We start from the raw sequence: 27,677 nt of genomic DNA on the forward strand, positions 1-27,677 counted from the left end.
CCCCAGATGCATTACAGGGGAGGGTCAGAATAGGATCTCTGGGGGTGATGTCTGAGCTGAGCCCAGAGCAGTGGAGAGGAGCCAGTTAGAGGTGAGTCCAGAAGGTGGTTAGAGTGGGGAGGATAGACCCAGCTTAGATGCGTTTAGGGGCCCAAGACGAGAAAGAACCTATCTTGTTCTGACAGTTCAGGACAGGTAATTTAGTTCAGGTAATTTAGCATCCCTGAGATGCTTAAAGATGACTGGATATTCAAGTTTTAAATTTTCTCATATACAACTACACAGAAATCATTCATGTATTCTGACTGTAACAGATGGAGAGTTACCTTCTTCTAAGTACGTAAGAGGCAGATGTTGCCACCAAGCCTGGAGAATGGGAGAAGGACGGAATCCCTCTCTCTCTGGCTCTCGCTTTTGGTTTTCCAGTTTGTGTTAATGTGATTTATGCTGTATTAAGAATGTAGGCTTTTATTCTTGGATTTCCAGTTCTTGCAACCAATCTTACTGAATCTGTTGATGACTTCAAGTAAGGACTGACTGTCCTTTTTGCTTCCACCATGTTTTTCAATCCACATTCTTGATGAGAGTTCATTTGATTGGACCCCAGGTTGTGTGGTTGTTGCAGGGGTGAGTGATGGACTAGGGTAGAGAGTTGAGTAAATTCTTCCACGGTCTTCTGGTTCTCTTCCTGTCTTGTTCCTTGGGGTGAAGAATAAAATCAGATGCGGGAGCATTTGTAGGGTAATAGCAAGTCACTGGGGAAGCCACCGGTGAGGAGGAGCTGGCCTTTTTCAAAGTTCTCCAGATCACCTAGGACCAACTTTGACATAACTTTCACTGGGCTCAGGCCCCCCAGGATAAGATTGGGTTTATTTCAGAATTCCTATCATTGGGCTTAGATATTTGAACGTTCTGGTTCTAGGTTAATTGACTCCCACTCAATGCCTGCCATGACTAGACCACACTCTCAAGTCCAGTGTTTACCAGCAAAATATCTTAAAACTTATACATTCCCTAGCCCATTTATCCAAAGGTTTATTCAACAAAGATGTACTGAACACCAACCATAAGCACAGCACTGTGAAAAAATCAGGAAAGGGAAGAGAATGGGACCATTTATTTTTAATAAAATGCTAATAGTTTGCAGCACTCTTGCTATTGACATTTTGGATGGATAATCCTTTGCTGTGGGGGCTTGTCCTGTGCTTTGTAGGATGTTTAGCAGCATTGCTGGCCTCTACCCACTCAATGCCAGGAGCACCCCTCCCCACAGTTGTGACTATCAAAAATCTCTTCAGACGTTGCCATATGTCCCTTGAGGGTCAAAATAGCTGGTGGTTGAAAATCACTGGCTTACAATATCAGGCATCATGCAATATTGCATCTTTCATATATATTTTCTCATTTAATCTCCCCTCCTCAGTAAGCTGTTAAGGAATATAGTTTGAACATGAGAGTAGGAAGTGTTCAATGACTTACCAAGGGCCCCATGGGTAGTAATTATGGGATTTGGACTTTAAATCTAGGCTTGCCTCAGACTGCCATGCAACATATAGTCCTAACGCCAAGGAACTTAGGATCTAGTTGGAGAGATGTGATATGAATCAAGTAAGTTATACTTGTGTTCACTGGAGAAGAAGTGATGTGAGCACTCAAGAGAGAGGTGACAGTAGACTGCAGAAGTCAGGGAACACGTCCTGCAGAGATTGGAATGCTCATTGAATATTTATGGATAAACACTTTTACTGGGATATTGATTTCATGTGGAGCAGTGACAGGAGGTGGCTTAGGCAGGTATTGTTGGACAGCAGTGAAGTCCAGCTGCTGGTTCCAGAAGGCATCTGTTTGAGTTTGGGCTCCTCTGCTTACTACTTGTGTGACCGTGAACAGCTAGGTAATCTTTTGGCCCAGTTTCGTTGCCTATAAAATGGGTTGATAATAGTAGTATATATTCTCAAGATTATAATAAGGACTTAATGAGTTAACACTCAAAGGACTTAGAAAAACACCCAGCATCTAGTAAGTGCTCAGTAGATGTTGGCTACTTAGTACTTGATTCTGTCGGACTTCAAATGGTTTAGAACCTATACTGTCAATAATGGAAGCTTTTGAATCAAGGCCTGCAAAGATGTTCCACAGGTATTGCAAGCCCCCTTCCTGTGTTCGTGGCAAGATCACACATTGGTATCTTTGGGTCAGAAACCGGTCTCTGGCTCTAGAACTGTTCCCAGAGTACCAGGGTCAAATGGTTCAATACCTCTGTGGGGACTTTGGGTTTGAAGCATCACTGAAGATGTATCTCCAGCAGGGATTCAAAGAGGGAAAGAAGCAGCCTGGACATCTGTTCAGATATTCATTCAGCCATCCAATCAACATTTACTGAATACCTTTTCTATTCTGGGCATCATGTTTCTATTAACTACATCTGGAACTCCAACAAGTCATCCCTCTGCCCATGTGTTGACTGAAAGTTTATTGGATAGAATTGTCATTGTTTAGTTTCAAGACAATTCAAAGTGATTCCTGTGGCTTGTGTTAAAATCCTGAGGTTTCTTCTCGTGTTCCACTTGGTACCGCTGCTGGGCTTTGTGTTTGTGGAGATCTGATGGCCCTGGATGTGGCTGGGGATCTTCTCCTGGGAATTTCCTCTTTCTTCCTCTCTCCAGCTTTTTATAGCTACATAAGGTTTAGATCTGTTAGCAAACACTTGGGTAATTATGCCCCTCTCTGTTTATAGACTCAGGATAAATTGTCCTAATGGGAAAATATCTGTCCTTTGGCGTAATTTGGATCAAGGCTTTTAATTTTTTGTTTGTGTGTGGTTCGTTTGCCTTTCTAAAAATCATTTTGATGTCTGTTTCACTCATGAATCATCTACTGTTGATACACAACAGCACTCAATAAACCCCACTAGAAATCTTTTCTTGATCTAAAAGTAGTTGACGCTGGGAAAGTGTGTGACCCATCCATATGCCTTTCTCATGGATGCTGAATTAAAGGAAACAGTTGGATGTTAAGACTTTTAGGGGATGTCTGATAAGAGGCCCATAGAAATGACCCACCAGAGCCTTGACCACCAGTATGCTGGGAAAACTCAATTCAGCTCAGTTTGTCTTAAAGCATCAAAGCCATAGTGCATTTGTAGCCATTCGTTCAACAGCCATGGAACAACTACTATATGCAAAATTAGCGTATAGATGAATAGCTAAGTGTTTCTAATTAATAAAATAGAGGTGGACTTTGATTAGATTTTTCCACTTTGTGGGAGATAGCAATGCATACTTCTGGTTAGAAGGTGAAGTCAGTCCTTCCTTCCTCTGCTATGCTGGGAAAAAAACGACTGAGTTTCCCAGGCAGTGTAAACCTGTGGAAGACTTGGTCTTTAATCAGTTTGCACCAAGAATAAATGCTTCTTTTTGCAATGTTTCCTCCCCCTCCCAAGAGCTAAAAATACTTAATGAATGAGAGTCAGTGGTGCAATGGTTAAGCACACCCTTTTGAGTCAGACTAAATGGGTTTGAATTGGGACTTCAACATTTACTAGCTGTGTTACTTAACCTCGTCATGACTCAGTTTCCTTGTTAGAATAAAGCTAATAATTACATCCACTTCACTGGGCTACTGCAAAAAATAAATGAGACAGACAATCTACATGAAGTAGCTAGCACGGTGCCCAGCATAATTATAGGAAGAGTTTAATAATTCATAGCTGTTGTCATCATCATCATCATCATCATCATCATCATCATCATCATCATCATCATCATCATCATCATCATCAACTAACATCTGTGTGCTCACTAAACAAAAAGTGAGGCTGCTGTACATAGAAACAACATAGAAGAGTGAATCTGTAAAATATACTTATCAATGTCGAAAGTCAGGCATATTCTCAGAGAAACCCATCCCAATAAACAAAGGTCCAATGAGACATGGGCATAGGTTTGCAGAGAGAATTACATTCTTGTGGTGCCCTGTTTCTGAATTAGGGAACATGGATGCTTAGGACCAGTGCCCCCACATTCAGCAGGATAATGAGGAATCCTGTAGCCCTGGAAGGGAGTGAAAGGAGTTCTCCAGCCCAGCTTCTGCCTGAACATGCAAGACTATCACTGGGATGAAGTCTTGAGAGGTGAAGATTGCACAGTGATGTCAATGTCAAGTCAGTTCCTATTAGCATCAAACAAGTCTTCTTTGTGTCTGACCCAAATTTTAATGTTGCGTTTTGAATCTCTTACCTCTTCTGTCTTCTGTAGAGATGAAGAACAGCTGGCGGGTGTCCTCTTTATAATAACCTTTCACGTGGGAGGAGAAGACTGTTAAGTTTGCCTTTAGGCACTTTTTCTCTCTAGACTAAACAACTCCAAATCCTTTAACCTTCCTTCGTAGGTTCTATTTTGTCTCTTTAATCATTTTGGTTCTCCTTTGGAACCTTTCCAGTGTCTCCATGTCGCCCTTAAAATAAGGGGCCTCTGACTGGACCTGCCACCCTAATGAGAGTCTGTCTGCTGCCAAATTCTTTATGATGGGGGAGGGAGAAGTGAGGAGAGGCACTTTTCTTTCATGTCAGACTCCCACCAACTGAATTAACCCCACGGTTGTGGTGCCTATTTCTTATCAGTACAACATACAGATTGCTATTAAATGCATGATCTGCTGTGATCCTCACGTCTGTCAGTTTTTCTCCAATCTAGATATGAAGCCCCATTTATGCCTGTCGTTTTGATCATCACCCCTCAGGATACTACTTTTGTAATCAGCCGTCATGCTGAACTTGAAACCGTTTTTCACGAGACATTTCCTTCATGTGTTGAAGCCAATTTGGATTCTCTTAGCATATCAGCAATTCCCACTCAAATTAATATTATTTGTAGACTCTGGGTGTGCAGATAGCAATTTAAGTATTATTTAAACCAGACCTAGGATAAAACTGGAGGCCACATTTTAAGCACCCTTTTGTTTACTGAGCCATTGATCTCTTTTCCAGTCTCAGCGAAACCTGGGGAGGGAAAAGACCGACCAGATCGTATCTTTCTGGCCTGCTGATGAGAATGTCATATGCATTCAAAAGCTTTCCTGAAATTAAGATATTATACAGATGTGGTCAAATTTTAATTCTCAGCACATACACACCCTAAATTGAGCTTAGGCAATGGAATTGGTGGGGAAGAGGGGAATATTTATTTGCATTATGCTTAAAATCATGGATTTACTTTTAAGCAGCCTTGATTTGCACATCATAAATTACATACCAGATTGAAGGAGTAAAGTAGAAGAAAAGCATTAAGAAGCTGTCAGTGGGGCGAGCAATCAGAAGGAAGAAAAGGAGCACTTCTGAAATTATTATTAGAAGATTATTTAATTTGAACCTAATTCCCAGAAAACTTAGGTGCCCAGATGCCACAGAAACATATGCTAATGAATCCACTGGGACCACCACCTCCTGGCCCAAGAGAGGGAGAAGGGAAGTGGAGAGTAGCTAATATTCACTGGGATGCTTAAAGTATTTGCAAGGCAGTAACCTTCTGTTAGAGAGTTCTGATACACTTGGCATTTTCTAAAATCATCAGCCTAACTTGCTTTGACCCAGGAATTGCAGTATTTTGAGGATTGGCTTGCAAAGTTTCTTCTCACTAGGCACATGTACTGTTCTCCTAAACCCCATTGTCATTATTGGGTGCAATGCCCACACCTCCTTGAGATATGCTTTATCCTGGGGTTTTGTTTCCTTCTAGTACTTCCAAAGGAGGAATGCTGGACTGCCTGGCATTCCTGCCCATCTCTGGGTTTGCTGTTGTGCCTGCTGGAATGAAGCAACTGGGGGTAATTTCAGGACTGGTGATTATGGTAATTATTTACCATGTGCTCTGTGGGCTGCTTCTGGGAGTGGGCCGATGTCAGGGTGGGGGTGGGGGGAGCTGGACAGGGGTTGGCCCCTCCCAGGCTCTAATTACCCATTGCAGTGGCAGTAATGATAGCGGAAACCGAAGCTTTCTTTTGCCTCCTCCTTTATGATTGATTGCTTTGAATTCCACCAGATCTGTCCGTTGCAGAGCTAATTTATTTTATGGGGCTGCTGGATGCCCACGGAAGAGAGCCGTGGCTTACAGATGTAGGGGTGGGGAGTGGTATGAACCCCGAGGAATGGGGTGAGTGTGTGTGCTTGTCTGCAAGTCCCAGGAGGCACAGGGCTTCAGGCTGTGGGGAGACTTGTGCCCTGCAACCACAGGAGGTCCCCATACCTCAAGCTGCCCACTGGGAGCTCCACCCTGGATCCCTGTCGAAGCCTGGTGAAAATGTGTTTTGAGCAGAAGTTCCTCAATGGTTTGAGGTTTGGCACAGCAGCGCTTTTCCTTTTCAACAAGTGTTCAAAGTGGGGGGAAAGGAATAAAATACAATTGAAGTTTTGAAAAGCAACCTTTTCACGCAATGAAATGTGGGATGACCTCCCCCTCTCTCTGCCAGCCCCCACCCCTGCTCTAAGAAAAGCAAACACTCTTTTCCTGTCTTATTTGTATTCCCATTAATTTAAGACAGGAAGCCCTCAGTGGGTGTGATGTAAACAATTCAGTCTCGTGGGTCGGGCTTCCTCATCAGTTTGCAGCTGGAGAGATGGCTGCACTGCCCAAGCCCATTCATGCCTCTCCGGGGGATGACTTGTTGACTGAACCCCGCAGAAGACGGGAGGGGCGGGAGGGGCGCGGGAGCCGGAGAAAGTATAAAGGAAATGCTTAAGTTGTGCAGTCACCGGCGATTGTAATTCAGCAGTGGTAAATTTGGTTTCTCTGGCAGAAAGAATCTGATTGCAGCTTGCTGGAAAGTTGCCTGATATCCTGCCCGGTGTAATGGTTGTGATTCTAGTTTGGGGCTCCCTCTCATCCCACCCCACCCCCAGAAGGAACCCACGCTGCTGCTGATTATGAAACGGAGCGGTTATGAAATGAATTGATGCGGGGAGGTGGAGCTTCTCGCGGCGCTGGAGGGAGAACTTTTGACCGGGCGAGGGTATCTGGGTAGGGCGTTTCCAGTTACCGCTGGAAGCTCCGGAGCAGTTGATGTAAACAAAGGTGTCTGCATCAGAAACCCCAAACTCCCCGAAACCTCCCCGGGGCGGTTTCCTTTTCCCCGCGAGGGGAGTGACCAGGGAAGGGGTTCTGGAATGCTGTGGAGTTTTGACAAGTGAGCAGGGAGTGACGAGCCGAGCCGGGATTCCATTACAGCCTTTTCATAACCTCCCCAACCGGGGCTGGAGGAGGGAGGAGGGGGTCCTCCCACAGACCTGGAGCGGACGGAGGGGAGCGCTGGGGACTCCTGCGGGAACCATGCTCCAGGAGGACCGGCGGGAGGCGCGCAGGAGGGCCGCTTCCCGGGCGGGGCGTCCGCGCTGAGCAGCCCGGCCCCGCCCCGCCCCGCCCGCGGCCAGCAGGTGATTAGGCTCCGGCTCGCGACCCGGGGCGTGCGCTCCCAGCCGGAGAGGATTACCCAAGGCCGGCTGCTCCCGACCAAGCCTCCACCGAAGACGTCGAGAGGAGACCCCCGAAGGTGACTTCAAAACTGGAGGTAGGAGTCCGCTTAGCAAACAGAACCTCAGGCTTCCCCCATCCTGTCCGGGTTGGGGTGCCGGCTGAGGCTGCATGCGTTAGGTGTGGAAGTTAAGCCACAGCCACAGAGAAACGCAGCAGTAGCCGACTAACGCCCGCTGTACTTCCCCCCGCAGACCACTTGGGTGTCTTGTTTTTGACTTGGGGGATTTGCATGTTTAGAGATGGTTTGTGGTTCTTGGGAAAGGAGTAATCGACATGGAAGGGGTTTGTCAATTACTAGACGGAAGGAGGTGCCCTGAGTGTGTGTGAGGAGCGGGACGGGGAGCGCTGGGGGGGGGGGGGTTGGGGGAACGAGGGTCCAGTCGCGAGGGGCTGCAGAGCCTTGGTTCTCCGAGTCACCTCGATGAGAGGTGCTGTTGAAGCCCAAGAAGGGGGAGGGCGGTCCAGCAACCCAGGCATCTATGACACGGCCCTTATCCCCCTGCTTACCCCTTTGGCTAGCAGGGAACGACTCGGGGGGTAGAGCGGAGCTGCGGCTTCTACCGGCAGGAACTGTTTTTGATAATGCAAGCGTCGTGATCTCGTTTGCGGACAAATCTTTGCCCTAAGCTACTAAACATCCCACTTGGACAACTCCCCCACCACTGAGTCACAAAATGTTTCGATTGCAGTATCCGCGAATCAAAGACTTCAAAGATGAAGGGTGTTTGGAAGGAGAATGTCATTTTCTGTCATGTTGCTACGGTCTAGTAAGCAGTTTATAAACACTAGGAGTAAGATTAAGTCAAATTTTGTCTCATGAGATGGAGGTTAAAGAAGAGGGAACTACAGCCTTCACTCTGGGAACCACTTCTGGGAGAACAGATTCTGTGAATGTAAATAGTAAATGCTTTTCATAAAAATAGGTCAGACTGAGTTTCATATCATAAGGGGGATGGCATAAACTGTAAATAATGTAGAAGTATCTTTAAATACACTCAAAATATAGTACTTTCAGACTTTGCACTCCTATACTGTTTTGCAACTCTAAATTCGCTTTGCAGATGAATTGACAAGTCAGGTACAAGGGGATTTCCTTACCCACGAATGCCAGTCTGGCAGTTCCATCCTCACTAACCCAGAGATGCACCTTGGCACCCTCGTTTTGCTGAGGTGTTAACAAAGTTAACAGGGCCCACCCAGAGTTAATTGCCTTCAGGATTGCTAGCCAAAACCATCATCCCCTTGGGTGCAGCCATGGGTAAGGTAGGCTTTGGGATACCAGATCTATGTCAGGTTCTAAAGAGAGTTCTCAGAGTGGGCCACACACAGAAGGAACAGAGCTAGGATGTACCAGGGAAAGCGGAGGAACCAACATGGACCCGGGATTTCTTGCTTGCCCGTGCGGTTTCAGCCTCGAGTGCTGTGAGCTGGTGCAGCTGGGGCTAATTGTCAGAGGAGGTAGACCCAACCTCTTCCTAATCTAGGGTGAAAGCAAGACGGCCAGGTGTCCTCAGACCGCCTTTCCTTTTGCCTTCTCACTTTTATAAGTCGCCCCAACACCTCGCTTGGCATGCACAGCTCCGTTTAATCCTCTGTTCCTACTGATCTTGGTGATTCCATGCAGGTCAAGCTTAGAATTGTTTCCTTGAAGTGAAATAGTGACCCTATTCCTGTCTGTCTCCTGGGCCATCAGGTTCTCGTCTCACCCCTCTGCCAGGTGCTCAGCCCTTGTCTTCTTCATCAACTCTTCTCTGTTTCCCAGAAGTTTCACCAGGTACCCTTGCTGCCATCTAGAAGCGGTTTCTCCTGATCTTTGCCTGGGTTTTCATCTGGAGTCTGATTCAGCCTGAGCTTCCCTTCCTTCCTTATCAAAGCTGTCCATCTACATAATTTTAAAGTCAGCTTCTTCCACAAGGCTTATAACTGGAAACAGCTGCCACTTTCCCCATTGCTCACCAGCCTCAACTCCTGTGCTCCAGAGACAACCACGTCAACTTTTCTGTCCACGTTTCTAAATAGGTGTGTCCTGCTGCATCTGGTCCATCCCCCTCGCTGAGCTCTGTGGCCTCCTGTGCTCTGGATTTGCTGCTCTTGAGGACTGAGGCACAGCCATCATCCTGGAATCCCCTTTCACCATCACACCAGGGACTAATTTTGCTCTTTCTCATGCGGCATCCCCTGTTTTGTAGACCCATCTCTTCCTTTCTTTGTCTCTGCTCTCTTGTTGGTAAAACACATCTTCTATAAGTTCCTGAGAAAGAGTACATGGGAGATACATTTTTTGAGATATTCCAGGTTTGATCATTTGATGGGGTATGAACTCTGTTGAAAATCCATTTCCCTTAGAATTTGGAAAGCATTACTCTTCCAGGTTCAGTATTGCCATTGAGACATCTGTCATGCTAATTCCTGATGCTTTGAATGTAATTATTTTCTTCTCTCAAAGTTTTTAGTATTTTCTTCTTGTCTTTGTAATGTCCTTTCTCTCTGTAATGAAATCTCAGTATAATATACCTTGCTGTCTTTTTTTCATCCATTTTACTTGGCTTTCAGTGGACCTTCTCAATCTAGAAACTCTTCTTCATTTCTGAACTGTTTTCTGAAATATTAAAAAAAAATGATTTCTTTCCTCTTTTGGAACACATATTAAGTTGAAAGGAGGCCCTCATGGATTGAATCTCTAAATTTCTTTTCTCTTATATTTTCTATCTCTTTTTGAAAAAAAATTCTGCTTCCTGGGAAATTTACTCATTTTATCTTCCAACCCATATATTGAATTTTCACGTCTGCCATCAAACTTATAAATTCCAAGAGCTCTTTAAAAGTTTCAAATTTTCTTTTTGTAACCTCCTCTTCTCATTTCATGGATGAGGATCTCATGACAACTCTTTTGAAGCATCCCTCTATTCCCTCTGCTGTTTCTTAACTTATTCTTAGTTTTTGCTTTGTTTTGTTTTTGTTTTAAATCTCTTGCACATTAAAGGCTTTTCTCAAATGCCTGGTGCCCCTGGGACTGACCACTGAAAAGTTAACTGGAAGGGCTGCACGCCTGGTGGATTTCTCCCCAGGAATAGTTCCCCCTCACCAAGGACACCTGGAACAGTGTTTCAGAATCTGGATCAATTCCTGGCAAACAGTAAACTTTCCATTTGTATTTGCCAAGTAATTGAATGATGCAGGGTCTTGCTGGGGCCCAGGTAGGAGTGATTATGAAGAGCGCCCCAGGTGAGTCACGTGAGCGGCTGGCTGTAGGATTGTCCTGCTGAGCGGTTTCATTGGAGGATTCGCACCTGTTGCTGGAAGGTCTTTCCTCTCCAAGGAAACTGACAAGGTGAAGAGAAATCCCGAGGTCAAGGGGAATTGGTGGCTGCAGCATTCTGGTGACCAGGAGTCCTGCATTTGGTATGGAGACCTTCTCTGATTTCCCCGTTTTTAAAGCGCATCCCTTCCCTCAGCTACACTTGGTGTCTCAGAGTCCAGAGTGGCCCTGATTCAGCAGAGCAAACAATTCACAGAATGTAGGCAGTCACTTGGGAGCTAGACAGAGAGGAGAAAACAGGGTCTGACAGCTTCAGGCACAGACTCTCAGCCAGCTCTCCTGCCTTTGGACCCCCGAGCCCCTCAGTGCTTGGTGCCCCCAGTTCCAAAACCTCTGGAGCTCTGGGTCATGAACCCCTGCCTGCTTCAGGCTCTGTCCTGCAGTGCTAGGTTTCAACTTTCTTTCATTTACTAAGTCAGTTACCATGGGTTAGACCACTTCCCAGCTTCCACAATTTTGTTGCCTTGTTTCTTCTGTTCTCTTTATCTTTGAGAGTTTAGCAAACCCCTCCCCCACCATATTAAAAAATTCCTTTGCTCTCATTTTAATCCAGCATGTTTTCTGGCGAGTGACTCTCCCTCCTCCTCTGATTTTCCTTCTGTATTTATACCCCTCTGCTGCAGGTGCCCACTTGGGACAGAAATGCTAATACACCACAGTGCACTGTCAGCTCAGCAGTGATCATCATAAATGTCCAGGCCCCAAATAGAGTGGTTCTTGGGCACTTATACCAGGTATGTTAGCATTTTGTCCATCAGGTCGGTCATTCTTCTTCTTTGTATGTGTGCAGTATCAGGCAGAAGGCATTTCTGAACATGTCTGATGCTGTGGCTTCCCAGAATTCTATCTGTGACACTAACCGTACAGCACACTAACTCCTCTGAAATAAACTAATGTTTATTTCCTCCCTCAGTCCTCGCCAGAAGCCCATTGCAGGCTTAGTGGTCACGTGGGCCCAGGAGCATCCATTCTTTGAGATGATTAGCCCACTCTGGTCGTGGTACCTCCATTCCACATCCCAGAGACAAGTGTAGGAAAGAGTATGTGGTCCAAGTCTGGGCAATGAGATGTGAAGGAATGTCTCCTGTGGAACTTCTTTGAAAGGTTTGCTCATTACTAAGAAAGAGAGACAGAAAACAAATGACCCCTTTGCTTCCTTGGCATGTTGCTGTCTAGAACTGCTGTAGGCATCTTGCCGCCAGCCTTAGGATGAAGCCGACATGCAGGAGAGAGCAGATCCCAGAGTGCAGTTAGGAAGCACCATCTTTCTCTGTAGTTCCCATCATGTGAGATGATTCATTTTCTCCTTGCTCAAGCCATTTTGAATCACAGTTTGGTACCCTTTGCTGCCAAACTGATACAGGTGGATATTGATTTATGTGTCTCATTTCCAAAAGGAGTTAAGGCAGACTATGGGCTCACCTTACGGAAGATCTGAGTTGCCTGATTCCTCATTCTGATTCCAAGGAAGATTCCTCTACTCGGCTGATTTTCCAGGCAGCTGAAAGTAATATTTTTCACTCTCTTCCGACTTCAAAGGAAGGTGTAACCAATGAGACATTTGGAGGGGAAAAGAGGATCCCTTGCTTTGGAGGATCCCTAGCTGATCCCAGTAAGAGAACATCTCGGGGCTGTCACAGAAATGAAGACCGTTCTTAACACGATGAGACCACAAAGACACATGCTTTCCAGGCTGTGAAAAGCCAAGGGCTTGTTTTTACCCACTCCCATGGTGGCAGGGGCTGGCAGCTCTGCCTGCACACTTGGTATCATTTCCTCTGCCTTCCACTCTTTGTCTTTCGTGCACCCCCGACTTGGGGAGGCTTGGAAGATGAAGTAGACTCTGGAAGTGCTCAGTGGGCCGCAGGAGAAAGTAGACCAGTCTTGTTCTCTCCTGACTCAAGTGACAATGACACACTCTCTATTTTTATGAACAGAAGACTTTCCTGATCTCTTGCATTCCCAGGATAATGTTAGCCTGAAGGGAAGCCCTTGATTGCACCTAGCATTATACATCATTTTCCTGTTTGTATCTGCATCTCTTACTAAACCAAGACTGTAAGGACTGGCACTTCGTATTGTAATACAGCTGAGATTTACTGAGCACTTACTACTGGCCAGGCACTGTTACAAGCGTAACACATAGAACTTTATTCTTGCAATGATCCTATGAAGAAGGTACCTTTAGTATCCCTGTTTTACAACAGAGATCACTTGAGGCACACAGTATTTAGGGAAATTGCTCAAGGTCGTCCAGCTTTTCAGTGGTGGAGCGGAGATTCAGGTGTTGGCAGCCTGGTTCTGGAGCCATTCTGTGCTATACAGTGTGCATGCTTTATGCTCCATAATTCATCATTCCAGCTTCAACACCTTTGCACCATCTGTAGTATACAACAGGGATTCAAACGTTACTGAATGAATAAACTCTAAGACTTTTCATGTTATTACAGATTTATTAATTTTAATGGCAGCATATTTCCGCCCCGAGTCAAAGGACCGTAATTTGTGTAACTCTTTCCCCAGGACTGGATGTGTCAGTAGTGTGGACCAGGATATCTGAGACTGGGACTGTCCTGAGAAATCGCAGGCATGTGGTCCCTAATTGGGAGGCAACCGTGAGATATCTTTTAGCTGTCCTCCTCCTCTGCCCTCCCTCACGCATGGCTCTCCTTCCTCACCCTGCACCCCGAGCAGCAGTCCTAATCCTCATCCCGGTTCCAGGTTCCCGTTGCCGTCAGTGGAGCTCTGCCGTAAAAGCAGATGGTGCTACAGAGGCTTCAGTACTTCTAGAGCTTTCTCTGAGGGTCTCTGTGAAAGGTTAAGCATTAGTTGGCAGAGGATTGCCGTTTGAAATGTGGATCTCTGAAATGTCGCCTGCCAAGTGCCGTTTTCCAGGTGGTTTCTCATAATACGTCGTTTTGCACTTTTGAATCCAGAGATAATATATCTGACTCTTTCATTTGTTATTTAAGACTTTTGGCTGACCTCTGGGATTCTTGTTTTAATTGCCAACTGATAGAAAATATAAATGGAAAAATGTGTTCGTGTGCAAACTCTGGAGTTTATTTTATCTTTGGAAATTGGAGGTGGGGATAGAGGATGAAGGAAAACAGACAATTTTGTCTGGTCAGTGGGTTGCCTTCTTAACAGTTTCACTTGTTAATCCCTAAGTAAACAAACAGCACATGTCAATATAAGCATTTTGTAGAAGTCATTTGCTGTTTAGAAAGTTTTTGTTTGCATGAATTAAATTATAATTTAATTTTATTCTGAGATATGTTAGAAGACCTTGATGTTTAGATTTAGATTAATCCTATGGTGAGACCCTTTGGTAGGACAAATAATCTTCCAATTTTTTTTTCTTTTTTTCCATTGGAGATGTACGAGGGACAAGTCAAAGACGTACTTGGGACAAGTCAAAAACATACTTGTCCCAAGTACATCTCGAGTGTCTCTGCATGTGTGTGTATGTGTGCACACGCGTGTTCTCCCTCCTCCCCTTCCCCTCAGTTCATTCTCTGCCTTCCTCTGTACCACGAGGAAGATGCACTGACATGTACTTATCTCTGTGAACTCCAACATCTGGACTCCGTTGTCATGCTTCTGGTTGGGTTCAGCCAATGGGAGGCACAGGTGGGAGATCAGAAGGTGGGAGATCAGAAGGTGGGAGGAGAGAGTGTTGGGGTATTTATCTCCCGCTGTCCTCTCAGCCTCGCTAAGGTCCTGACAACGGTTGATGTCTTCTGAGCTCTTATGGACAGCTCACTTCCGTGGCTCCAGCTCTCCTTACCCTTCTGACCCAAAGGTAGTAATAGTTGCCTGGCATTGCTGGCTTCACCCTGCCTGTGAACGGTCCCTGTATCAAACTCTAGTTAAACCTTTTTGAGCGTGTCTTCTGCTTCCTTCTGGGAACCCGGACTTATGGTGTGTCCATCTCTCTCATATAAACCCTTGATTGTCATGCCTGGGCTCCAGGAGGCCAGTCACATTTACTTTGGTGCATCTGAATTTGAATCATATGTTGTCCAGGAGTTGTCATCTTATTCTTGTTGTCTATTCTGTCTTTTCTTTAGGTTACTAGTCCTGGTCGGGGGCAGGGCTGTGGATTATTCTGTCCTTCCCTATATTGTCTAGCACACTGTTTTACATACAGCATTCATGGCAATTGGCAACTCTTGAAGTGAGGTAATAGCATACACACAGGAGTGCAAGTATGTATGCGGTATATATGTGGGTATAATATACCTGTGACTGTTGATTTTTAAAAATAACCTTTATTTGCATCTTAATCATCATTGGTTCATTTTTTTATGAAGTAAACAACGACCAGGTACCAATTTTAGGGAACACATTATGCTAGCTATTTGCAGTAATGTTTTTGTTCAGAGTTCATAAAGATTCGTAAAGAGTATTTTATTAGGAGCTGAAATAACAGAATTTTCAAGCTAGAAGGAATCTCAGAGTGTATCTAAATCAGTTTCATCATCTCCAGGTGAAGCTGAGGCTGAGAGGTTTGGTGCTTTGTTCTGGAGCACAGGTAGCAGGTGGTGGGGAGGATGCCCAAACTTGGTACCCTGACTCCACCGAGGGGTTCCCCCATCCATCTCCCTCCAGTCAGGCTGCCCGGTCACCTCATAGGTGCTCTCTGGTGAAACTCCCTATTCATAAGGTATCCTTCAGAGAGCCTCTGCTGCCCCGTATTGCTTCTCTCTGTGTTACAGATGCAAACCAGATAGTCACACTCTGAGCTCATAAGAGGGTCTAATAGGATACAGGCGGTGGATTCTAACCCAGGCGGTGGATTCTAACCCAGGCTCCAACCTTGGCCCCACGTGTAGACAGCGGGGGGAATACTTGGATCAACCCACAGCCACTCTTGGCCATCTCCCTTTGGCAGCTTTAAACTCTGGAGCCGCGTTTTATGTGGGTGTATGAGGTGTTGGAGCTGGGCTGGGGAAGCGAGTTGTAAGCTCTGAGGTTATTGCAGCCAGATTCAAGTCGGCCCCGCTGCCTGCAGGGCCTCTCCTGCGGGGCGTTCGCTGGTGGGCACTGCTCCTGTGATGATGGCCCTTCGCGAGTCTGTTTAGCCCCGGGGCCAGAGGATAAGTTGTTCCCTGCAGAACCGAAACCCTTTGGCTCCTCTGAATCCCAGCTTAAAGTTGGTTTAAGTTGGAGAAGGAAAAGCCTTTCCTTAGCGAACAGAAAGCAGGGTGGCCTAGGTCTGCGTGTGATAAGATGAATGTCAGTAATTAGTGTTCCTTTCTCTGTTACGTTTTTTTCATATGTGCAAGTCAGCTGGAGGCTGATAAATTGCTACCCCTCACCTGTAAGATGTAGGTTCGGGAAGATTAGGGAAAGAGAAGCGGGGAGATGGTATCTTTACTGAGAGCCTGCTATTTGTCAGGCTTTGTCCTGACAGCCTTAACTAGAAGATCTCACATCCAGAGAGCTAAGTGTTATGCCCACTTTGTAGATCTGGAAACTGAGGCTCAGAGGGCTGTTAAATACCCAGAAGTACATAGGTAGGGTGAGGTGATATATTACCCCCACTATTCTGACTCCAAAGTAAACCTTGTCAGGGAAGTAGTGACATTCCAAACCCAGCTGGTGTGCTTTCTTGCTCAGTGACTCTGGGGAAAGTTAGCTGGGTTCTCTACCTTGGTTTTCTCAACTGTAAAGTGGGGATAATGTGCGTTGCTGCCTCATAGAGTTGCTGGTAAGGATGGAGGTACCTCATCTCCGCACCAGGCACGTAAGCCCTTAGTGAACGGTAGCCCTGGGCCCCTGGAGCTGGTTTTGCTGCTTCTCCCTTCTGCATATGCTTTCTCAGCTGTTACCTCTTCACTTTCCTGAGTCGTTCCCTCGTTATAAAATGAGGCTTGGTTTAAAGGTCAATTTTTTAATGGAGAAAAACCCAAGGAGAATGAGGCAAATGCCCATCTTTCTTGTCATAATTATCAAACTTCTGAAAATGCTGGGTCTGTGTGTTACTTTAGGACAAAACCCATCCAAGTCTACTGGTGAGAATGTAGACTTGATCAGCGGCCCTGGAGGTCGCTTTTCTGAATCCAGCCAAATTACAACACTCTCTCAGTTCTGCCACTCGGGGTTTCCTCTCTTTCGTGACTCTGTCCCCGTTGTGAAGAAAAACTCTATTTCTTGTCTTCAGTTATGTTATACACAAGACTCTCTGAATACTCTTTCACGTCTGACACTTTTGGTCACCAAATGTGTATGTTGGGGAGATTTCCCCACCCCAAACAATTCCGGGACTCCAGAATTGGCAGGTGTCTTCCAATTCAATCCAGTCTCGATGCTGTCTCCCTGGAGGTGGCTTCACATCCCAGTTAAGGGCTCAGTCCCACAAGACCACCCCCACCCCTGACTACACACACTTAAGATGCCAATCGGAAGTCCAGGTGGTCACCTATGCTTCTGACCAGCCGGCTGTGAATAGATCCCCACAACCCTGCCTGTTAACTGGGTTAATGAATCATCAGGTTTGATTCATTTGCTAGAGCAGCTCAGGGAACCCAGTGGTAACAGTTTATTTACTAGGTTACTGGTTTGTTATAAGAGGATACATCTCAGGAACAGTCAGGAGGGAGATGCCTAGGGCAGGGCAGGGGGGAAATGTGTTCACTGGCCCAAACGCTCCACGAACTCATCCTTCTAGGTTTCTATGTAGGCCTCGTTCCACAGGTGCAGTGGATTACATCACTGGCCATTGATGACTGAGCACGATGTTCAGCTTGTCTCTCTTCCCCAGAGGTCGAGGGGGTGAGATTGAAAGTTCCAACTCTCTGTGCCTGGGTCTCCCTCCCCTCCCCTCCCCAGCAACCACCCTCCATCCTTTAAGAATTTCCCAGAAGTCACCACAGTATCATCAACTCAGATGTGAATGAAAGGAACTTGTTAAAAAAAAAAAAAAAGTCCATTTCACCTTTATTTCTCTGGAGCTGTTTCAGAAACTAAATATTATAAGGAAAGATGTCCCCACGACTCTTACGTAAAGAATTACAAGGGTTTTAGGAGTGCTGTGTCAGGAACAGTAGACAAAGACCAAATATTTACTTCTTACTATAAATCACAGTATCATACTGTTGATACGTATTCATCATCTCTATCTTCTTCTTCCCTTCTGCCCCACCCCTCTCCTTCCAGCTGAAATGTAATGGCTGCAGCAAGCACCTGGTACAGTTTGGCGGGTCAGCCATCGTTTCTTTCCACTTTAGTCACTGAAGTAGTAATAAGTGAGGGCTCAGGGAAGCTGAACCTTTCTTCAGAATGTTCCAGAAAATTCTCTCTCTTCCACACAGGCCTGTCTGGCTCACTTTGCTGTTGGTAATGCCCTTAGCAGTGCTGGGGCTGAGCTCAGAGTCTTGCTGCTGGGGTACCTGGGGGCACAGAGAGGGCGGGTCTTGCCCCCTTCAGAAGGCATTGGTGGGATCTGGGGGGACTCATGGTCACACAGCTGCCCAGGAGTCTTCCTGTGGTAGGTACTCTCCTGCCCCTCTTAATGGCGTCCCACCGCAGCTGCATAAATTATTTTTAGAAGAAGAAGACAAGACAGAAAGGTAATTGCCTCCTGCTGGCTTGTGTGTCAGCATTCATCTGTCCTGAGGACGGGCAACTGTGTCTGGGTCCTCTGGGCCCCACCTTTTGGGTTCTCCTAGACTTGACCCCGACTCTACCCAGAGAAAGTTCACTATGATTCTGTACCACGTTGCCGAGGCTGCCTGCTGAGGAGAAAAGGCAGACGGGGGAGAGTGTGGGAAACAAAGTTACAGGATTGACTGCGTTAAGCCCAAATCAAATATAAGGCATGGGACTTGTCCCCACCCTCCCCACAAAAAAGATTATCATCAGAAATGAGGGAGCTGCCTTATATTGAAGTCTTTACAAATTCTCTCATGCTGTGGAAAGATCTCACAATTATTTTATTTTGAACATCAAAGTGTTATTTAGGGAACACACATTAGCCTGAAATGACCTTTATCCATGCTGGATGCTTATAGAGGTCGACTGAGGGAATCATATTAAAAGAGAAAAAGGTTAAAAAAAAATCTAGTAATATTCCTGGGCATCTGACCTCACAGTAACAAGTGTTGGATTTCTCTGCAAACAAGACTTTTAAAGATCATTTAAAAATGGAACAAGTTGAGAACCTTATCCAAATAACTGAAATGGAAGTGAAGAGGATATGGTCCGGAAAACTCAAAATGTAGCCATAATCACAGGCACGGATGTAAAAGACTGAATAAATGTTTTCCTAATGTGTGAGAATCAGGGATGGGAGGAAACCAGAAATACTTCTAAATTAGCATTAACTTATGCTGTTTACATAGTATTTGTATATGTGATATTCATGCACATACAAGTATGTATATTGCTATATTAATATCTGAAATAGCTTACAGTAAATATTTTAAATGTACATTTTTAATATCTTAGATATTTGCATCTAATGATACAGATTCTTTCATTTACATGTATCTCACCAAAATTGCCCCTTAATTTTTCCAGCTGTCTTCTGATTGGGACAGTAGGCGAATCACATATATATTTGGGTGGACCTCATGATCCAGCTGAGATGTCCTTTATTCACCTCTAACTCTATAGGAAATGCAAATTGATGTCAAGATGTATTTTTTATAACACATATTATTGTCACCTTGAATTATTGCTTTAGTAACTCCGTTCTTGTTTCTTAATTGAACTTGCTTGATTTGCAAGTGCCAAACCAAAATAGAGTGAAAGAAATGCAGAACATTAAGGGGACCAAAAATATTTTCTCTAAAATCAGTAAGAGATCTAAACCGAGCCAAAGGGGTACTAAGTTATATCTAGGGGTCCTCATAGCCTTATCCCCAGACCTGTGTGGGGTCTGGAGGAGTGGGGGCTGTTGTGTGAAGCTGGAGCACTGGATGTGTTGATAACAGTGTGAACAAAGCAGAGGGCCTGTCCACGGAGAAGTAGTCTTCAGAGAGCAGTCAATCCCGGGCAGCCTGTCAACTTGTGGTTTTGGTGAAATAGTCAAGGAGAACTCCCCTCAGGAAAAAAATCACAGGTACAGAAAGGTCAGACCTCTTCATCTTCCACATAGGAGTGTGGACATGTGTCCTCCCCACAGAGCATCTGGCCAACGAGTAATCACAGGCCAGTGGGCATATTTCAAGTCGGAAAAGTCACACCTCCAACAAGCAGCCACCTTACTGAAGGACTTTATCTTCTCATGAGATATATTTTCCCAGAAAATAAACACAAGATGTGTTTAGTCCCAATATGTCAACATCAAATGGCTTGTCATTGCCCCCTCCCTCTAAAGCATGGTTTCCTACCCTTTGGAATGTTACAAATATTGTGTACCATTTTGGTTGTTGAGAAACCATGGCTGCCCCTTAAACATGCAATGTTGATATTAGTCAGGATATTCCAGAGAAACAGAATGGAGAGTAGATATGGGGGGGGGGCAGGGAGAGGGATTTATTTTAAGAAATTGGTTCATGCAATTGTGGGGATTGGCAAGTTCAAACTCTGTTGGACGAGCCAGCAGATTGGAAATTCAGGCAGAGTTTCTGTGTTGCAGTCTTGAGGATAATTCCTTCTCCTTCTGGAAACGTCAATCTCTTGTCTCTGATGGCCTTCAACTAATTAGATAAGGCCCACCAGATTATGGAGCGTAATCTTCAGGGAAAGTCCCCTGATTTAAGTATTAATCACATGTAAAACATACCTTCACAGCAACATCTAGACTAGTGTTTGATCAAACATCTGGGCACCTTAGCCCATCAAGTTGACATATAAAATTAAGCATCACAGTTGGGATTGATAACTGCCTTTATTTGTCTGCCGCATTTATAGTCTGCATTTTGAAGTGAGAATAAGATTATAGATAATCAAAAAATACTCTGTGGGTCGATACAGAGGTTAACAAAGAAGCTCTAGATTTAGCATTTGAGTTCTGAGAGTTCTTTCTTGATAAAGTTTAAAGATATAGAAAATGCAAAAATAATCTAGCAAACATCCGTATTCCTGCCACTCAGATTTAATTTTTTTAGTGTTTTGTCATATTTGGTTTTAAAGCTTTTTTGAAAACAAAAAAAATTATTCGTAGCTTAAGTTCCCCCCATCTTATTCCACTGCATCTCCTTCCATACTAACTTTTAGATGTTTAAATACTTTATTTATAGATAAACATATTGTCTTTATGTGTTTTTTAATTGACATAAATGGTATCATATTGCATCTTGCTTTTTATACTCCATTTTTTTTTTCTTTTTTGAGATCTGGCCTTGTTAATGGAATTATATCTTTTAACTGATTTCTCTGTTTTAAGAAAATGCTTTACCTCTCCTATATATTTTTTTCCAAGTAATTTTCCATATCTAGGTTTACTTTTTTTGGCTTTTGTATTGAAAATACATAATTTGATCTTTACTTCCGTCTAAAAAGAGAAACAAACTGAAGATAAATTAAAAATAAACTTCAAATGGTTTATAAATTGGGCACAGTGATTAGCATACCCTTGCTCCACATATATCATATAGTCCTTAAAAATATATAGGTCAGTTTCAGGACTCTTTATTCCAGTCTGATAATTTGTCTGTTTCAGCATCAGTATCACACTGTTTTAATTACTGTCATTTTCTCATGTGTTTTAATATCTGATAATGTCATCTACCCTCTTTGTATTCCTTTTGTCCTGTACTCTCCCATATAAATATTAAACTATTTTTCAAGTTTCCTAAAAATTCTTGTTGAGGTCTTTTAGGAATTTCACTGAAATTGATTACTTGGGAAATATTGACATCTTTTAAATGTCTTTCTCTCTTCATCAACAAGGTTTATCACTCCATTAATCCAAATCTTTCTTTATGTATGTCATTGAAGCTTTATAATTTCTTAGTAAAGTTGCTTTATAGATTTATCCCTATCTACTTTATAGTTTGGTTTATTATCAAAGCCAATTCTTTCTTCTTAAAGTCTCTATGTAGTTACAGTGGTATAAAGGAATGCTATTGATCTTTGAATTTGGATTTTTGTTTCTAGCAATCTAGCAATCCTCCTATCAATTCTAATTGTTTGAAGGTTGGTCTTGATAATTAATGTAAAAAACTGACTGCAGGTCTTTGCTGCCATTTTGAACTATATACTTTATAATTACACTGTCGTCCATAATTACACAAGGTTTTCTGAGCACATTGTAGTGCAAAGAGCCTTGACTCTGGATGTGAGCTGTGCACCAAGGGACATAAAGGGTGAAAACAAACCATGGGGCACCAGTTCTGGGTGGCTACCAGGTGTGGTTTCAGATTCAATTCTTGCTACATCTCAATGTGTAGTTGATGCAGCTTTTCAGACCACTGAGTTCTGATAAGACTGCCTGGGTTCCTATCTTATCACATCTGAATGTCCTTGGAAGCTGTCTGTGCCCCTCACATTTCTTTAACATGGAGGTAATAGTAATATCTACTCATGGGGGTTGTGAGACAACAATGAGTTATTGCATGAACCTGGCCCAGTTTAAGCTTTCAATAACTATTAACTATTAGGATATCCTGACTGCATTTTTAAACTTTAGGTATTTTGGAATCTTTCGGCTGTGTAGCACAGGACTATTATTAGTTTAGACTTCCTAGTGCTTTATCCCCAAGCTGACCTTTTCTCTCTCAGAATTTGAAGAGCTGTGCTCGTTGTAATCATATCGCTTCCAGTAAGATCATGCCTAGTGTCCTAATGCAGGTCAAAAGGCAAGTTGTTTCACAGAAATTTGCTTCACAGACTTTGTTGAGAGGCCTGTTTTTGTTCATGAAGCTGTTATCTAGGGCTCTAGCCCTAGTATCCTAAGAGGGGTAAACTAGGATCTAGAGATTTGACGTGGTTTGCACTTCGTGTTTTGAGACAGGGGAAAAGATATTGTGCTTGGGATTCATAATGCCAGCGAGCATCCCAGAACCTCACCGGTTCAGACTGTCAGGTGGTAACAAGTCCAGGCACCTGGGAGAGCGCCTCTGGGCCCTTTCTCCGTCGGCAGGAAGTGCTCTCTGGCCCATGCCTCCCACAGTGGCCTGTGTCCGTGGTCCCGAACAAAGAGCCCCATCCCTTCTCTGTGTCCCCATCACCCGTCCGGGCTTCCTAGGATTTTGCTTGCAAGCCCTGTTCTCTTTTCCTGACCCTCAGAAGAACACAGACAATCTCAAGACCCAGAATGGCATAGCTTGCTGTAAGCTTTCTGGGCCTTTAGTGGTTGAGTGGCATCAGCTTCTTTTGGAATTCGGTAGAAAATGGCTAATCCTGTGTTAAGTACCCACTATTGCACACCCCACTGTTGGCCGCCTGTGACTGAATACACAGGGTGCTGGGCAGTAAGGAAGGTGGATGGCAGCTGGACCACGACATCTACACGGTCATGCACTGGGAGCGCCCACCCATTTATATTTGAAGCCCTGTCCGTTAGTGCTCAGGTAGGTGTTAAGAATTGAAATTTCTCCTCAAGTATGACCCAGCAAGTTGTCTTGCACTCTGTCTTTCAGAGAACAGAGGCTGGGATTGAAAGGAACTCTAGTTTTTCTGAAAGCTTTCTCCTGGGTCTCTTATCAGGACAGGAAGAGCACCCCGTGTTGTTAAGGATAGTCAAATCAATTTCAACAAACTTATTTTGTCAACATGTGGGGGGTTTCATGGCCCATTTCAATTGTCATCTCTTTCCCTTTTCTTCTAGCTTGGGCAACATTCAGAGAGCTGTAACGATTGGGGATTTTTTTTCTTTTCAAAGCAGATTTTTTTCTTTTTTCTTTTTTGAATTTTTAAAAACAACTTTATTGTGGTATAATTTTTGTACTGTAACTATACATATTTCAGATGTACAATTTGATGAATTTTGATAGATGTGTACACCTGTGAAACCACCACCACCATCAAGATACCTAACATTTCCATCACTCCCCAAGAGGTGCAAATTTTGAATTCCCAATTTATCCCTTCCCACCCCCCTTTAAAACCCTTGGTAACCATAAGTCTGTTCTCTATGTCTGAGTCTGTTTCTGTTCAAAGCAGATTTTTTAAATGCTTTTCTGCTTAACATTTCTCTTTATCTTCAGGATCTTTGTTAAATAAAGGGAATTTTTTTTTTTTTCTGAGATGAAGAGAAAGGTGCCTTCAATGACCAAACTGCTCTGTGTGTGATTCAGTCTCTAGATCTGATTTCAGTTCTGCTAAAGATGGGCTTCTGAGACTACCCACACTTTCTCCAGCAATACCTAGCTTTAAAAGACCAAAGCTGGGGGAGGGTAGAGCTCAGTGGTAGAGCACATGCCTAGCATGCACGAGGTCCTCGGTTCAATCCTCAGTACCTCCGCTAAAATAAATAAATAAATAACCAGAGTAATGATAGCATTTTTGTTTATGCTTTATACTGAAATCCATGAGGGTTTGTCCTGCCTTGGCCAATTTGAAGACACGGATTTTTCTGTTATTATTTACATCTTTTAGGATGTATCAGAATTCTACAACATGTGAATTGCCTGTGTCAACATTCTGCTCTACCATGCCTGTCATCACTGCTTCAAGAAACATTTCTATCAATGGATAGGGAGCAAGCATGTTCAAAATTCTATGAACAGAACATTTTCTCTTTTTTGCTTGTCCAGAGTGGCTTGGCCAGTGTCCTCATCTGCAGAGATCAAAAATCAAATCTGCAAGAACCCTGTTTTGATTGGCTGTAAGGCATTCATAGCCTTGTAACTAAATACCAATGTATGAAATGGTTATTGTTCCCTGGAGGAGTGGGCCTGGGCCAGAACACATTCTTTGTGATTGCTGGGGAGCAAATGGAAGCTGTAAATGCCCCTGCAGCCGAGTGGAGTAAACACGAGCTCCTACAAGCTCAGACACAGAATAGAAGGTGGCCTTCGGGCTTTGGTTCAGGTTGGGGTCTCTAACCAGCAGGTTGGCATTTACCTGAAGCCTCTCCATCAACCTGTCCCTCTGCGATCGGTCCAGGAGTTCTAAGACCTCCGTCTAATATTCACCGCGGTGACTGGATTTGACTTGCTCTGTAAACGAGTGTTGTTCTCTCAGTAGTGAATTTGTTATAACGCTGGCCCATCTTGTCTTGTGTCCTCATATTTAACAGTATTTAGTCTGACTCTGTCCACTCCCCTGGGCGTACAAAAACCCCTCCTAAAAGTTGACAGCTCTGCAGACCATCTTAACTGATAAGATAAACCCCAGTGACTCCACGTGTGTGGCATTCTGCTGAGCAACGTGCATGCTTTGACACCGAGCTTCTGAGAACGCACGAGATGTGGGGCCTGGAGTTGCGTGCAGCTTACAGAGGAGGAAGCTGACTTGGGTCCCACAGTTGCGTGTAACCTCCTCCAGTTCCCACAGTGGGCGATTAACATTCAGCAGGTGAGAAAAAAGACCTCAACCTGGAACTCAGCTGACTCAAGCTGCCTCCATCTCTGGGGAGACTTTTGCAAAGGGGCCTTCAAGTGCCCGACATCCTAGAACACATGAACATAACAACCAGCAGCCCAAAGAATTAGGGAACGAGGAGGAGGGTGGTCATATGTTTTCAGTGGTGCTGCTCTCAGTTATTCCACTGGGATTATCCAGACCCCGCTATTCTTTCTTGTATCCTTCTTGTTAGGCCACTTGCTAACGGAGAGCTATTCTAGCAGAGGTTACATTGATAAAATGCAGCTGAAATTTTTTTAAAAAGCAAATGGGATCATTTTCTGGGATCCCATGGAATCCCTCCTGATCCCCATGGGATCAGCTCTAGTGATGGTTTGGAAGGTAAATATTTATTGAGACCTATAATTTGACAGGCCTATTTCTGAGTCTTTGAGACACAAGAGAGCACAGACGAGGATTCCCTGTTTTCGTTGAGGTTATGCTCTCTTGGGGAGGGACAGGAAATTAACATAGAAATGCATGACTAGAAAGCAATGATACGTGTTTTGTTTTAATTTGAATTTTCGAGTGAAGTTATCTATTAATTTTATTAGCATTTTGACTTTTTCTTGGACAGGAGAAAATTACATGAATCATATGCTGAAAAGCTGGATTTTGTTGATCAAATTGGAATTAATTTACCTTCTATAATTTAAAGACTGATGGCAGGCTCATAGAAACAGAATGGAGACCTCAGTTCTGGTCTTATTTCTGTTAGGAGGCCTTGAGCCTGTCCCTCAGTGCCTCTTGTCTGGAATTTCTTTGTTGGTTACATGAGGGGGTGGACTGAATCTGTGATTTCAAACTTGTCCGTCAGAATCGGGGTGAGGGGTTGGAGGGCCCTTGGAGGCCCATTCAGCCTCGGCCAGAGCAGTTCTGCTTTGACTGTTATTCGGGGTTCCCCTGGATTGGAGAAAGGATTCTACTGCTGAAAAGAACAGTTTGGAAGCCACTATATTGTCCATGGGAAACTGCCTTGTTTGGGGGGGGAAATGCCATGAGCAAAGTTTTTAAGAGACTGAGAAATGTAGAAAACAAATACAAGAGACAATGGGTTGATAGAATATGCAAAAACCTATCCATTTATGAAAAAGAAGCAAATGACCCAAAAGAAAAAGGGGCAGAGGCTATGAAATGGCAACTCAAAGAAGAGAAAATGCAAATGGCCAATAAATGTAAGACAAAGTGCTCAATCTCTCAGAAAAAAATGCAAATTAAAGCAGTGGGTTTTTGTTTTTGTTTTTTGTTTTTTTTTTGGTTTTTTTTTTTTTGGTAATACTATCCAGTCTGGACAATGCCAGGGTTAAGATTAGGCTTAGGCAAAAAGTAAAAGGATGACAGAATCACAAGTTGGTGGAGTTAGGGAAAGGAGTACCCACGCCCCAGCAGTGGGGGTGAAACCTGTCACAGGATTTTGTCAGTATCTATAAAAATCACACATATTCCTTGACACACTGATTTCATTTCTAGAATTGCATGCTAGTGAGATACTTGTTTTTGAACACATATCCACTCCAGAACTGTTGGAAATGTGGGAAAAGAAAAATTAAGCATCAGTAGATTGGGTAAATAAAATATTGTACATCCACATGGTAAAATACTGTGTGGCGGTTTCAAAGAATGCAGTGGGTCTGTTTGTGAGGATAGAATGATCTCTGAGATGCATGGTGAAGTGGAGAGAAGAGCACAGTGTAGAAGGTAAGAACAATATGTGGCCATTTAAGGAAAGAGGGATTTTTTTCGCCTCTATGAATACGACAGTATGGAAATGTTGTATCCACAAAGTCTAGATGCAAAACAGAAAACTGTTTATTTTTCAGGAGGAGAGGGGAATTAGGGAGGAGATTAAGGCTTATCTTATATGGTTTGAAGAACATTCAGAAGGAATGTATCCATACATATTTTAAGCAACTAACAACACGATTGTTTAGAGCACATCTCTGGGCTAGAGGGACTCTTAAGATGGGAGCTGAGAGATGGTGGTGGCGGGGGACTCAGCGGCTGGGCTTGGTTTGATCTGCCATCGCATAGATTTGTGGATGTGCCTCCGGAGGGCCTCTTCCTTCCCTGCCCCGCCTTCTTCCTCCCAGCCCGCCCAGCTCGTGGCCCCGACTCCCTTCCTCTCCCCTCCCTCCTTGAGGGTCTGCCAGCTGGAGAAATTCCTCCCTCTGCCCTTCCACCCTTCTGAGAACGTGGGTTGGCCGGGGACCAGCGCACACTCTGCAGGAAACTGCTTCTGTGAAGGATGCTGTGAAGCTCAGGCCCGTGTCCCGGGACCTTTGCCACGTCCCTGGCCCTTGTGCCTTGGGTGGAATCCAGTTCTCAGGTTTGGGCCAAGTGACTCCCCCACACCAAGCCCAGAGGTACTA

The 27,677-nt window shown here is 44.2% G+C and overlaps 1 protein-coding gene across 4 annotated transcripts in view; it reads left to right on the forward strand.

The window, feature by feature from the left end:
* PDZD2 (PDZ domain containing 2) overlaps positions 1-27,677 on the forward strand; it is a 342,111-nt gene that overhangs the window by 152,147 nt on the left and 162,287 nt on the right. The window contains exon 1 of one of the 4 annotated variants that reach the window (XM_032470587.1): positions 6,980-7,560. The exons of the other annotated variants lie outside the window; for them this stretch is intronic. The gene's annotated coding sequence lies outside the window, so the exon portion shown is untranslated. Of the gene's footprint in view, positions 1-6,979; positions 7,561-27,677 lie in introns of those variants that run through there. 4 annotated transcript variants of the gene reach the window in all.

Source organism: Camelus ferus, chromosome 3, assembly GCF_009834535.1.
Source record: "Camelus ferus isolate YT-003-E chromosome 3, BCGSAC_Cfer_1.0, whole genome shotgun sequence".
Lineage (NCBI taxonomy): Eukaryota > Metazoa > Chordata > Mammalia > Artiodactyla > Camelidae > Camelus > Camelus ferus.